Consider the following 12,884-nt stretch of genomic DNA (forward strand, 5'->3'; position numbering starts at 1 on the left):
GGCACCCACCCATGCTGTCGGTCCACAGGGACTTCACAATAAGGAGTTGTACCTGCCTGTGTCTATGAATTAAAAACCCTGGTCCAGTTGTGGCATGCAGTGTGGGCCGAAGCCCACCTGCATTTAATCTGACGTTAGCTCTGTTGTCCAGGGCACTGCAATGGGATACATTTATGTACAGCCGGTGGGTTCCAGGGAGCCACCCATGCTGTGAGTGCACACGGAATTCCCATTGCGGAGTTGTACCTGCCTGTGACTATTTATAAAAAAACGCGGTCTGACTGGGGCATGCAGACACCTTGACAGAATGAATAGTGTGTGGCACATAGGTTCCCCATTGCTATGCCCACGTGTGCAGCTCCTGATGGAGGTGGCACAGTATTGGATTTCTCATTGCTTCTGTACAGCATTGTGGACTATCGCCCCGCCCCTTTTAAAGAGGGTCGCTGCCTGGCCCTGCCAACCCTCTGCAGTGTGTGCCTCCGGTTTCTCCTCATCGCAGATGTACTGCGAAATAGACATGAGGGTGGTGTGGCTATGCAGCCAGCGTGTGGCATGAGGGCAGCTGAAGGCTGTGCAGGGACACTTTTGTGTGCGCTGTGGACGCTGGGTCGTGCGGGGGGTTGAGCAGCATGTAACCAAGGAGAAGAGGCAGCGGTGTGTCCCGCAGGCAGTGATTGTGCTTAGTTGGAGGTAGGTGTGCCTTGCTAATGAGGGTTTGTCCAAAGTAAAAGTTGTTAGGGGGGCCCACTCTTGCCACTATTGTGGCTTAATAGTGGGACCTGGGAACCTGAGATGCAGCCCAGCATGTTGCCCCTCGCCTGCCCTATCCATTTCTGTGTAGTTTCCATCTTTTTCTTGGGTTTTGCAGATTTTCACCAATGAAAACCTTAGCGGAGCATGGGTGATGTACAAAAATGCTCGAGTCGCCCATTGACTTCAATGGGGTTCGTTACTCAAAACGAACTCTCGAGCATCGCGGAAAGCTCGACTCGAGCAATGAGCACCCGAGCATTTTCGTGCTCGTTCATCTCTAAAAACCAAGTGTAATGGAGGTTTTATAAAGTTTTACTACTTTGCACAATGTTGATACTTTTTTACATAAAGATTTTTTAGCTCCACATTCCAAGACCATAGACTGGTAGTTTTTATTGGCACCATTTTGAGGTATGAATTACTTTTTTGATTACCTTTTATTGCCGTTTCGATAAAACAAGATTAACAGAAAATAGGTATTTTCTTTTTTAGTTTCTTTTTATGGAATTTACTGTGCTGGATAACTGCTGTAATATTTTATCGTTTGGGATGTTATGGATGTAGCAGTGCAAATTATGTCTAGGTTGTTGTCCTTTTCTTTTTTCAATATTTAAAGCACTGTGTAAATCTTTTTCTTCTTGTAAAATCATGCAGGTGCAACAGTCACAAATGTTTTTTAATGGAATTGTACAGATAATGGGTCGCACTGAAGGTGGAAATAAATCTGAAATTATTTCTTTTTGTTGGATTTTTTTAACATGACAAAAACAGGATATTTTAGCAGTTGTGTGCAGACTTTTTATATCCGCTGTAACTCTATTTCTAAGCATTGGATTTGGAACGCTGTATCGGATAAAGGGAGCTCTGACCTCTACAAAGGTATATCATGAAATTAATCAGCCCGTAATTCTGTACCTGCAAATGACATATTATAAAGTGGTCAGTAAGTTTATCTGAAAAATGATTAGCGACTTGATAACTATTATCTGTTCAATTCTAATTTCGGTCAAAATCTCTCTGTTACAATTATACCCCATGTTCCTGTTCTTCCATTCACAGAGCCGGTCACTATACCTAAAATCACAGCGTCCACCATCCAACCCAAGGAAAATGACACATTCACCCTAACTTGTGACACCTCAAAAAGCACAACTATTACATGGACCAGGCATGGTGACCGCATCTCCTCTGAAGCCAAGATATCTGGAGATAACAGTACTCTCACCTTCCCTCGTGTTAAACGAGGAGACTCAGGAGAATACTGGTGTGAAGCTCACAGCCATGTTATTAAGGAGTCCAGTGATCCCTATACAGTATCTGTGGCCTGTGAGTAACCATAATAGTTGTACTGCTGTGAATATCATAAACCGCATCTCCGATACATATATTTACTGATATTCTGGTTGACTTTGACATGATGTAATATTTATGAACAGCTTTATTTTAGATTACTTATTGGACCTGCTCTTCTTTTCTTCTACAGATGGCCCAGATAACGTTCAAATAAAAGGGCCATTATCACCGACTTTTGGTTCTCCACTCACATTATCCTGTTCTGCTGAGTCCGTCCCAACTCCTACATATGAATGGAAAGTCAATGACACAGTTTTAGAGGAAAAAAGCAACAAACTTGATATTAATAAGACTGTGACTGAGAACCAAGGACTGTACACGTGTGCGGTGAGGAACCCAGTGACCAACCACACTGCTACTGCCTCTGTAGATGTGAATGTGATTGCAGGTAAGGTTATAGAGAGTGTTTACCATCTAAATCACTCTTAGTTTAGTGTTTAAGTCAAGTCCTTGGTAACATCAGCCGTACATGTATAGTGGATATATGTGGGAAATGTATCATGCAGGCACAGGGCTGCTATGTATTTCTGCCCATTAAGTCATTCCTGTAGCACCTTAGTAGAACGCCTGCAAATACAGCATATACTGCAATACTGAATTTAGCATCAAAATCTAAACAGAAATAAACATGTTTGGTATTGTCTCACCTATAAATGTTCAATCAATTAAAATAATTTATTATTTATCCTGCACAAAGAACGCCATCAGAAAAAAACATTCACAGCGCCAAAATTATGCTTTTTGGATCACCCCAAGAAAAAAATGTAATAAAAAGCCTTCAAAAAGTCAAATGTATCCCAAAATCCTACCAACAGAAACCACATGTGTATTGTCATGCAGCAATCGTAGCATGCCAATACATGCCTTGGTTGCAACAGTATTCCCTAATGGCAGTAGCCTCTTTCAGCAGGATAATGCTCCCTCCGCATTGACAGAAGTTGACGCCAGCACCTCCTCTGAGCTCAGTGGAGGGTGCATTATCCTGCTGAAAGAGGATTACTTATTGGACCTGCAGCTCGCTATTAGGGAATACCACTGCCACAAAGGGGGGTATTAACAGTAACATAGCTTGCTAGGCTGAAAAAAAACATGAGTCCATCTAGTTTAGTTTATTACCTCCCCCCCCCCCCCCTCCCCATTGTTAATCCAGAGGAAGGCTAAAAGATGCCAATGAGGTAAAATCCAATTTTCCCTATTTAAAGGGGTTGTCTCGCGGCAAACCTCAAAATTTTACCTTACCCCATTCCCCATGTCACCCCCCTGGCATAAAATAGCAATTTAAAGCGGTTTTTAAACCGCTTGCTACTCACCGATCTGACAAAATATGCAGTTATAAAAATCTTCTCCCTAAGATGGCCGCCGGTCCTTTCCCAGGGATGCACTGCGGTTCTTCTCCCATGGTGCACCATGGGCTCTGTGCGTTCCATTGCCGATTCCAGCCTCCTGATTGGCTGGAATCGGCACACGTGACGGCGCGGAGTTACGATGACGACGCGGTGACCAGCTCTCCGGCACGAGCAGCCCCATTCACCAGGCAGAAGACCGCACAGTGCAAGCGCGTCTAAAAAAAGCAAGAAGCCAGCGAAATTAGATGGAGCCATGGAGACGTGGACGCCAGCAACGGAGCAGGTAAGTGAATAACTTCTGTATGGCTCATATTTAATGCACAATGTATATTACAAAGTGCATTAATATGGCCATACAGAAGTGTATAACTCCACTTGCTTTCGCGAGACAACCCCTTTAAGTAACGCTGACCCAATCACAATATGTTCCATTAATAACCCCCCTCTGCTTTCTATCACTGAGCCAGTTACCCACTTACACACATTCTCGCCCAGACCAAGCATTCTCATTTTATATACCAACCTTTTATGCAGCACAGTATATAATGCTTTGGAAAAGTCCAGATACACAAGATCCAGTCCAGTCTAGAACGTACCTCCTCGTAGAAGCGGAGTATTGGTGTTCAGCAATGGTTACATGCCCTCCAGCTAATCTGAGGAAGGGGTTCTATCTCAAATTGCATTCTATCTGCTGGGAAATAATCAATAAAAGAGAAGTTGTACTATAGATGCATTTGCCTCTAATTGCATAATTGGAAGACTTCCACCATTACCAGATTTTTGCTTTCACCTGCTCATAGCATTCTTGAGATGTGCCATGAACAGTAAATTAGTTTAGCTGGATTCCTTATCTTGGATTTCACACTGATCAGCTATTCACTGGGCTGGTGCACTCATGCACTGAGCTAATTTTAGCAGGAAGCAGACAGCTCCATTCTTACTATAGTGGCCTGGTGTGGTATTACAGGAAAATTACCCAATCATTTCAGTGTGAACTTGGCCTGCAATACCAAGCCCCACCACTGTAGTGGGAATGAAGTTATGTGCTTTTTGAAGAAATCATCTCCGTGCATGAGAGCTCTGGCCTGACAAACAGCCATCCATGCTTGTTGCAACAGATGGGCAGCTGAACAGCAGCGCTGAAATGTTGGGCCCCTTTGGGGATGAGGGCCCTGGGTCCTGGCCAGCCCTGGAAGTGCTGTATTGTGCCTAGATAGAAGAATGAGCCACTCACATACAGCTGCCCTACAAATTGATGAACTGACTCTGATCTGTACAAACACTGTGGCCAGCCCGTTAGTATCATAGGGTGGGGGAGCCTTGTAGAAACCCTGTGTACTGTATACATCATATTTACTGTAGGTTGAGCTGGGACTTGTTTTATCTCAGTATTCCCATATGTAATTATCCATACTAGGTTATGCTGGGTATTGTTGTACCTCTGTGTCCCGCTGTGTAATTATTTCTAGGTTTGTTTGTTTTTTGATACTAATGAAATAAATCATTTCTGGCCTCTTCTCTGTTCCCTTGCAGCTCCTCTCCGAGCTCCTGATTACAAAATTAGCAGGTGGACAAATGATGATAAAGAGAGACACCAGCATTTTATTTATACAAGCAGAATAAGGGCTTACTATTTAACCAGAATTTAAAGGGGCACTTCAGGGAATTTTTTTAATTAATTCACTATGCAGTTATCTGCACAGTGTATATAAGTGGGCTAGTGTTACCTTGGTTAGTTATTCTTTTCTATCTGAATCTCCTGGCTTCTCTTTCATCAGAAGGTCATGTGGTCTCAATTCTAACCAGCTCAGATCTGCTTGGGGTTATGTGTTCAGTTTCTAGTCAGTTTCTCAGTCGTGTGATGCTAATCTACCACAGAAACTGCCTAGAGGAGATAGGCACTCCTGTCACAGATACTGAGGCTGATCACATAGCTCTTGCCACACAGGTATAATAGAGGAGTTCACAGCTCATCCTCTGGACTGCATAACTATTGTCTGTAGCTTACTTAGAAGAACATGGAAGATAATGATAATTAAGCTGTACTCCCCCCCAGCAGAAATTGTATAGCCTTTACCTAATACAGTACAGAAAGTGAAAGTAAAAAAATCTCACCATCAAGATTGTGTCTGATAAGCATAAAGCTGCTCTCACACATGCGTTTATAAAACACTGCATTCAAAACCGCAGCCTTTCACCACGATTTCACGCAGCATTTTTGAACACGTTACAGCGTTTGACAGCTTTTTTTAAAGCACCCCATCATAATGATGGGTGATGAGTAGAGATGAGCGAGCGTACTCGGAAAAGCACTACTCGCTCGAGTAATTGGCTTTATCCGAGTATCGCTGTGCCCGGGTCTGAAGATTCGGGTGCCGTCACGGAGCGGGGAGCTGCAGGGGAGAGCGGGGAGGAACGGAGGTAAGATCTTTCTCTCCCTCTCTCCCGCCCTCTCTCCCCTGCTCCCCGCTGCGACTCACCTGTCAGCCGCAGCGGCACCCGAATCTTCAGACCCGAGCACAGCGATACTCGGATAAAGCACATTACTCGAGCGAGTAGTGCTTTTCCGAGTACGCTCGCTCATCTCTAGTGATGAGGTGTGTTTAAAAGCACTAAGTTGTGCAAAAATAGAGCAGACAGCGAAGCAGAAGCGCTCAGCCTGGCACCTGTCAGCTGGGGAGCGGACAGTAGAGATCCCAGCGGCTAAGCAGAAGCGCTGAGGCCCACACCTGTCTGCGGGGGAGTGGACGCCACAGATACCGGCAGTGACGCAGAAGCCCTTAGGCCGGCACCTGTCAACAGGGGAGCAGACACCACTGATGTCACATTCCCGCCGGCGCTGAGGCCGACATCTATGAAAGGGAGAGTGCAGGCCAGGGAGCTCACAGTCCCGGCGGCGGCAAACAACTGCTTGGGTCGGCAGCTGTGAGCAGGGGAGCGGGCCAAACGAAGCTGGCAGTGCGGGCAGCGGACCACAAGAGGTGAGGGCGTCCATCTTACAGTATGTACAGCGGGAAGGATCTTGCAGCCTTGACCCTATCAGGAGCTAGGGGTGTGACAGGGGCGTTCCTCCTGTCAAACCCCTAGCTTCTGGTGGCATGAAGATACACTAATACCGTGTGAGTCTAGGGGCGTTCTCCCTGTCAGACTCGGAGCCTTTACTGGTCCCCGCCAGAACTTGAAGCCCTCTTAGCTCTCCTAAACTGTATGTATTACTTTTCCATAGCACTGAATGTCTAGGGGTGTCCTCCCTGTTAGACTCGGGGTAAAGAACCCCCTTCTGTGTTGATGCATAGTAACATAGTATGTTAGGCTGAATGAAGACAATGCCCACCTAGTTCAGCCTATGAAGAAACCTGCTTTCTTCTAGATGTAGCGGATGCCCTCTTGTTACCGTTGTAGTCCTGGGTATAAACAGATCATGGGAGAGATCTTTGTATTGTCCCCTAATGTACTTATACATAGTTATTTGGTCGCCTCTTAACCGTCTTTTTTCCAGGGTGAATAATCCCAATGTTGATAGCCTCTCTGGGTATTCCAATCCCTTCATTCAGTTTATTAGTTTTGTCGCCCTTCTTTGAACCCCCTCAAGCACTCTAACATCTTTCCTGAGCACCGGTGACCAGAACTGTGCGCAGTATTCCATGTGAGGCCTGACAAGTTCCCTATATAGCACACAGAATGCCTGATTTAATGCCCTCTGCAGGCCATCCTGTGAACTGCAGCACCACACCCTTTATGCAGTTTGTCAGGTAGAATCCATACAACAGCATAACACAAACTGAGAAATTTACTACTTTCAGACAGCATAACCACATGTAGATCTGAGCTGGTCAGAACTGTGATGACATGACAATCTGAGGAGAAAGAGGCCAGGAGTTTCAGATAAAAAGGAATAACTAACCAAGGTAACCGTAGCTCACTGATATATATACTGGGTGAGAAGGGGTAGCTACATCATGAATCATTAATTACATTTCGTTTTTTTTCCCCCAGTTGAAATGATTGTATTGATTGTTTTGTAGAACTCCTAATCTATAAGGCTCGGAATATAGCATTTATGGCTGGACTAACCGTTGCTATTGTCCTGGGAGTGGCATTGGGTATTATCGGCAGTTTCGTCCTCTACAGGAAATGTAGGACAAGGACTAGTAATGGTAAGTATGTACTAATATTTACTTCACTCAGCTTCAAAAATGTACCAGTCAGCATCAAAATGTATATTATTCAGTGGGAAAAGTTTAATGGAAATGAAGGGGCGGCATAGAGGTCAGACTCACTGCTGCCACCTTCTGGTTCACTGCATGTACAGATCATGCCCTTTAGCTTTTAACAAGACACTATAATTAGAGATGAGCGAGCACCAAAATGCTCGGGTGCTCGTTATTCGGGACGAACTTTTCGCGATGCTCGAGGGTTCGTTTCGAGTAACGAACCCCATTGATATCAATGGGCGACCCGAGCATTTTTGTATTTCGCCGATGCTCGCTAAAGTTTCCTTGTGAGAAAATCTGGGCAATTCAAGAAAGTGATGGGAACGACACAGCAACGGATAGGGCAGGCGAGGGGCTACATGTTGGGCTGCATCTCAAGTTCACAGGTCCCACTATTAAGCCACAATAGCGGCAAGAGTGGGGCCCCCCCCTCCCAAAAACTTTTACTTCTGAAAAGCCCTCATTAGCATGGCATACCTTAGCTAAGCACCACACTACCTCCAACAAAGCACAATCACTGCCTGCATGACACTCCACTGCCACTTCTCCTGTGTTACATGCTGCCCAACGGCCCCCTCTCCCCCCACAGCGCACACCAAAGTGTCCCTGCGCAGCCTTCAGCTGCCCTCATGCCACACCACCCTCATGTCTATTTAGAAGTGCGTCTGCCAATGGGAGGAACCGCAGGCACACACTGCAGAGGTTGGCACGGCTAGGCAGCGACCCTCTTTAAAAGGGGCGGGGCGATAGCCCACAATGCTGTACAGAAGCAATGAGAAATAGAATCCTGTGCCACCGCCATCAGGAGCTGCACACGTGGGCATAGCAATGGGGAACCTATGTGCCACACACTATTCATTCTGTCAAGGTGTCTGCATGCCCCAGTCAGACCGGGCTTTTTAATTCATAGACACAGGCAGGTACAACTCCCTATTGTGAAGTCCCTGTCGACCGACAGCATGGGTGGCTTCCTGGAACCCACCGGCGGTACATAAAAGTATCCCATTGCAGTGCCCAACACAGCTGAGGTAGTAATGTCGTGCTTAAAGCAGGTGGGCTTCGGCCCACACTGCATGCCCCAGTCTGACTGGGGTTCTTTACAAGTGGAAACAGATGCATTTATAATTCCCTGTGGACCCACAGCAGGGGTGGGTGCCAGGAAGCCACCGGCGGTACATAGAAATATCCCATTGCATTGCCCAACACAGCTGAGGTAGTAATGTCGTGCTTAATGCAGGTGGGCTTCGGCCCACACTGCATGCCCCAGTCTGACTGGGGTTCTTTACAAGTGGACAGATGTAGGTTAAACTCCGTGTGCACCTACAGCATGGGTGGCTCCCTGGAACCCACCGGCGATACACAAAAATATCCCATTGCATTGCCCAACACAGCGGATGTAACGTCAGCTGTAATGCAGGTGGGCTAAAAATTCATTTGATTACACTGTAGGCGAGGGCCCACAAAAATTGCTGTATCAACAGTACTAATGTACATCCAAAAAATTGGCCATGGCCAACCAAGAGGGCAGGTGAAACCCATTAATTGCTTTGGTTAATGTGGCTTAAGTGGTAACTAGGCCTGGAGGCAGCCCAGTTTAACGAAAAATTGGTTCAAGTTAAAGTTTCAATGCTTTTAAGAGCATTGAAACATATAAAAATTGTTTAGAAAAATTATATGAGTGAGCCTTGTGGCCCTAAGAAAAATTGCCCGTTCAGCGTGATTACGTGAGGTTTCAGGAGGAGGAGCAGGAGGAGGAGGAGGAGGAATATTAGACACAGATTGATGAAGCAGAAATGTCCCCGTTTTGGATGGTGAGAGAGAACGTAGCTTCCATCCGCGGGTGCAGCCTACGTATTGCTTACGTATCGCTGCTGTCCGCTGGTGGAGAAGAGAAGTCTGGGGAAATCCAGGCTTTGTTCATCTTGATGAGTGTAAGCCTGTCGGCACTGTCGGTTGACAGGTGGGTACGCTTATCCGTGATGATTCCCCCAGCCACACTAAACACACTCTCTGACAAGACGCTAGCCGCAGGACAAGCAAGCACCTCCAGGGCATACAGCGCGAGTTCAGGCCACGTGTCCAGCTTCGACACCCAGTAGTTGTAGGGGGCAGAGGCGTCACGGAGGACGGTCGTGCGATCGGCTACGTACTCCCTCACCATCCTTTTACAGTGCTCCCGCCGACTCAGCCTTGACTGGGGAGCGGTGACACAGTCTTGCTGGGGAGCCATAAAGCTGGCAAAGGCCTTGGAGAATGTTCCCCTGCCTGCGCTGTACATGCTGCCTGATCTCTGCGCCTCCCCTGCTACCTGGCCCTCGGAACTGCGCCTTCTGCCACTAGCGCTGTCGGATGGGAAGTTTACCATCAGTTTGTCCACCAGCGCCCTGTGGTATAGCATCATTCTCGAACCCCTTTCCTCTTCGGGAATGAGAGTGCAAAGGCTCTCCTTATACCGTGGATCGAGCAGTGTGTACACCCAGTAATCCGTAGTGGCCAGAATGCGTGTAACGCGAGGGTCACGAGAAAGGCATCCTAACATGAAGTCAGCCATGTGTGCCAGGGTACCTGTACGCAACACATGGCTGTCCTCACTAGGAAGATCACTTTCAGGATCCTCCTCCTCCTCCTCTTCCTCCTCCTCAGGCCATACACGCTGAAAGGATGACAGCCCAGCAGCATGTGTACCCGCACCAGTGGGCCAAGCTGTCTCTTCCCCCTCCTCCTCATCCTCCTCATCCTCCTCATGCTCCTCCTCCTCCTCCTCCTCAACGCGCTGAGATATAGACAGGCGGGTGCTCTGACTATCCAGCGACATACTGTCTTCCCCCGGCTCTGTTTCCGAGCGCAAAGCGTCTGCCTTTATGCTTTGCAGGGAACTTCTCAAGATGCATAGCAGAGGAATGGTGACGCTAATGATTGCAGCATCGCCGCTCACCACCTGGGTAGACTCCTCAAATTTTCCAAGGACCTGGCAGATGGCTGCCAACCAGGGCCACTCTTCTGTAAATAATTGAGGAGGCTGACTCCCACTGCGCCGCGCAAGTTGGAGTTGGTATTCCACTATAGCTCTACGCTGCTCATAGAGTCTGGCCAACATGTGGAGCGTAGAGTTCCACTGTGTGGGCACATCGCACAGCAGTCGGTGCACTGGCAGATTAAACCTATGTTGCAGTGTCCGCAGGGTGGCAGCGTGCGTGTGGGATTTGCGGAAATGTGCGCAGAGCTGGCGCACCTTTCCGAGCAGGTATGACAAGTGGGGGTAGCTTTTCAGAAAGCGCTGAACCACCAAATTAAACACATGGGCCAGGCATGGCACGTGCGTGAGGCTGCCGAGCTGCAGAGCCGCCACCAGCTTACGGCCGTTGTCACACACGACCATGCCCGGTTGGAGGCTCAGCGGCGCAAGCCAGTGGTCGGTCTGCTCTGTCAGACCCTGCAGCAGTTCGTGGGCCGTGTGCCTCTTCTCTCCTAAGCTGAGTAGTTTCAGCACGGCCTGCTGACGCTTGCCCACCGCTGTGCTGCCACGCCGCGTGACACCGACTGCTGGCGACGTGCTGCTGACACATCTTGATTGCGAGACAGAGGTTGCGTTTGAGGAGGAGGAGGAGGAAGGTGCTTTAGTGGAGGAAGCATACACCGCCGCAGATACCACCACCGAGCTGTGGCCCGCAATTCTGGGGGTGGGTAGGACGTGAGCGGTCCCAGGCTCTGACTCTGTCCCAGCCTCCACTAAATTCACCCAATGTGCCGTCAGGGAGATATAGTGGCCCTGCCCGCCTGTGCTTGTCCACGTGTCCGTTGTTAAGTGGACCTTGGGAGTAACCGCCTTGGTGAGGGCGCGTACAATGTTGCGGGAGACGTGGTCGTGCAGGGCTGGGACGGCACATCGGGAAAAGTAGTGGCGACTAGGAACCGAGTAGTGCGGGGCAGCCGCCGCCATCATGCTTTTGAAAGCCTCCGTTTCCACAAGCCTATACGGCAGCATCTCTAGGCTGATCAATTTTGCAATGTGCACGTTTAACACTTGAGCGTGCGGGTGCGTGGCGTCGTACTTGCGCTTGCGCTCAAACTGTGGCACTAGCGACGTCTGAACGCTGCGCTGAGAGACATTGCTGGATGGGGCCGAGGACAGCGGAGGTGAGGGTGTGGGTGCAGGCCAGGAGACGGTAGTGCCTGTGTCCTCAGAGGGGGGTTGGATCTCAGTGGCAGGTTGGGGCACAGGGGGAGAGGCAGTGGTGCAAACCGGAGGCGGTGAACGGGCATCGTCCCACCTTGTGGGGTGCTTGGCCATCATATGCCTGCGCATGCTGTTGGTGGTGCCTCCCCAGCTGATCTTGGCGCGACAAAGGTTGCACACCACTGTTCGTCGGTCGTCAGGCGTCTCTGTGAAAAACTGCCACACCGTAGAGCACCTTGACCTGTGCAGGGTGGCATGGCGCGAGGGGGCGCTTTGGGAAACAGTTGGTGGATTATTCGGTCTGGCCCTGCCTCTACCCCTGGCCACCGCACTGGCTCGGCCTGTGCCCACACCCTCACTTGGCGCTCCGCGTCCTCGGCCGCGTCCACATCCTCTAGGCCTACCCCTACCCCTCAGCATGCTGTATTACCAGTGATTTGATTTCCCAGGCAGGAAAGAAATTGGCGCAAGGCTGCACTCAACCGTAGCTGGTTGCGTCTGATTTTTTTACGTTCTCCATGCAGCACACACGTACCCAGAGCCCTTAGGACTGACACAGGCAGGGCAAATATACTTTCTTCCCTTTTGTTTAAAAGGATAGGCCCACTGCGTCTATTCACTGAATAATAAGTTTAATAACTGTGTTGCGGCCCTGCAAAACTGTCACAGAACTTTACTGTTGCAGAGTTACTAACTGTGGCAGAGCAGGTATTTCCCAGGCAGGAAAGAAATTGGCACAAGGCTGCACTCAACCGTAGCTGGTTGCGTCTGATTTTTTTACGTTCTCCACGCAGCACACACGTACCCAGAGCCCTTAGGACTGACACAGGCAGGGCAAATATAATTTCTTTTCCTTTTTTGCAAAGGGAAGGACCCACTGCGTATATTCAATGAACAATAACTTTTAGAACTGCAGTGTGGCCCTGAAAAAGTGACACACAACTTTAGTGTAGCAGAGTTATTAACTCTAGCAGAGCAGGTATTTGCCAGTCAGGAAAGACAATGGCGCAAGCCTGCAGTAAAGCGTAGCTGGTTGCG

This window comes from Eleutherodactylus coqui, chromosome 6 (assembly GCF_035609145.1).
Source record: "Eleutherodactylus coqui strain aEleCoq1 chromosome 6, aEleCoq1.hap1, whole genome shotgun sequence".
Taxonomy (NCBI): domain Eukaryota; kingdom Metazoa; phylum Chordata; class Amphibia; order Anura; family Eleutherodactylidae; genus Eleutherodactylus; species Eleutherodactylus coqui.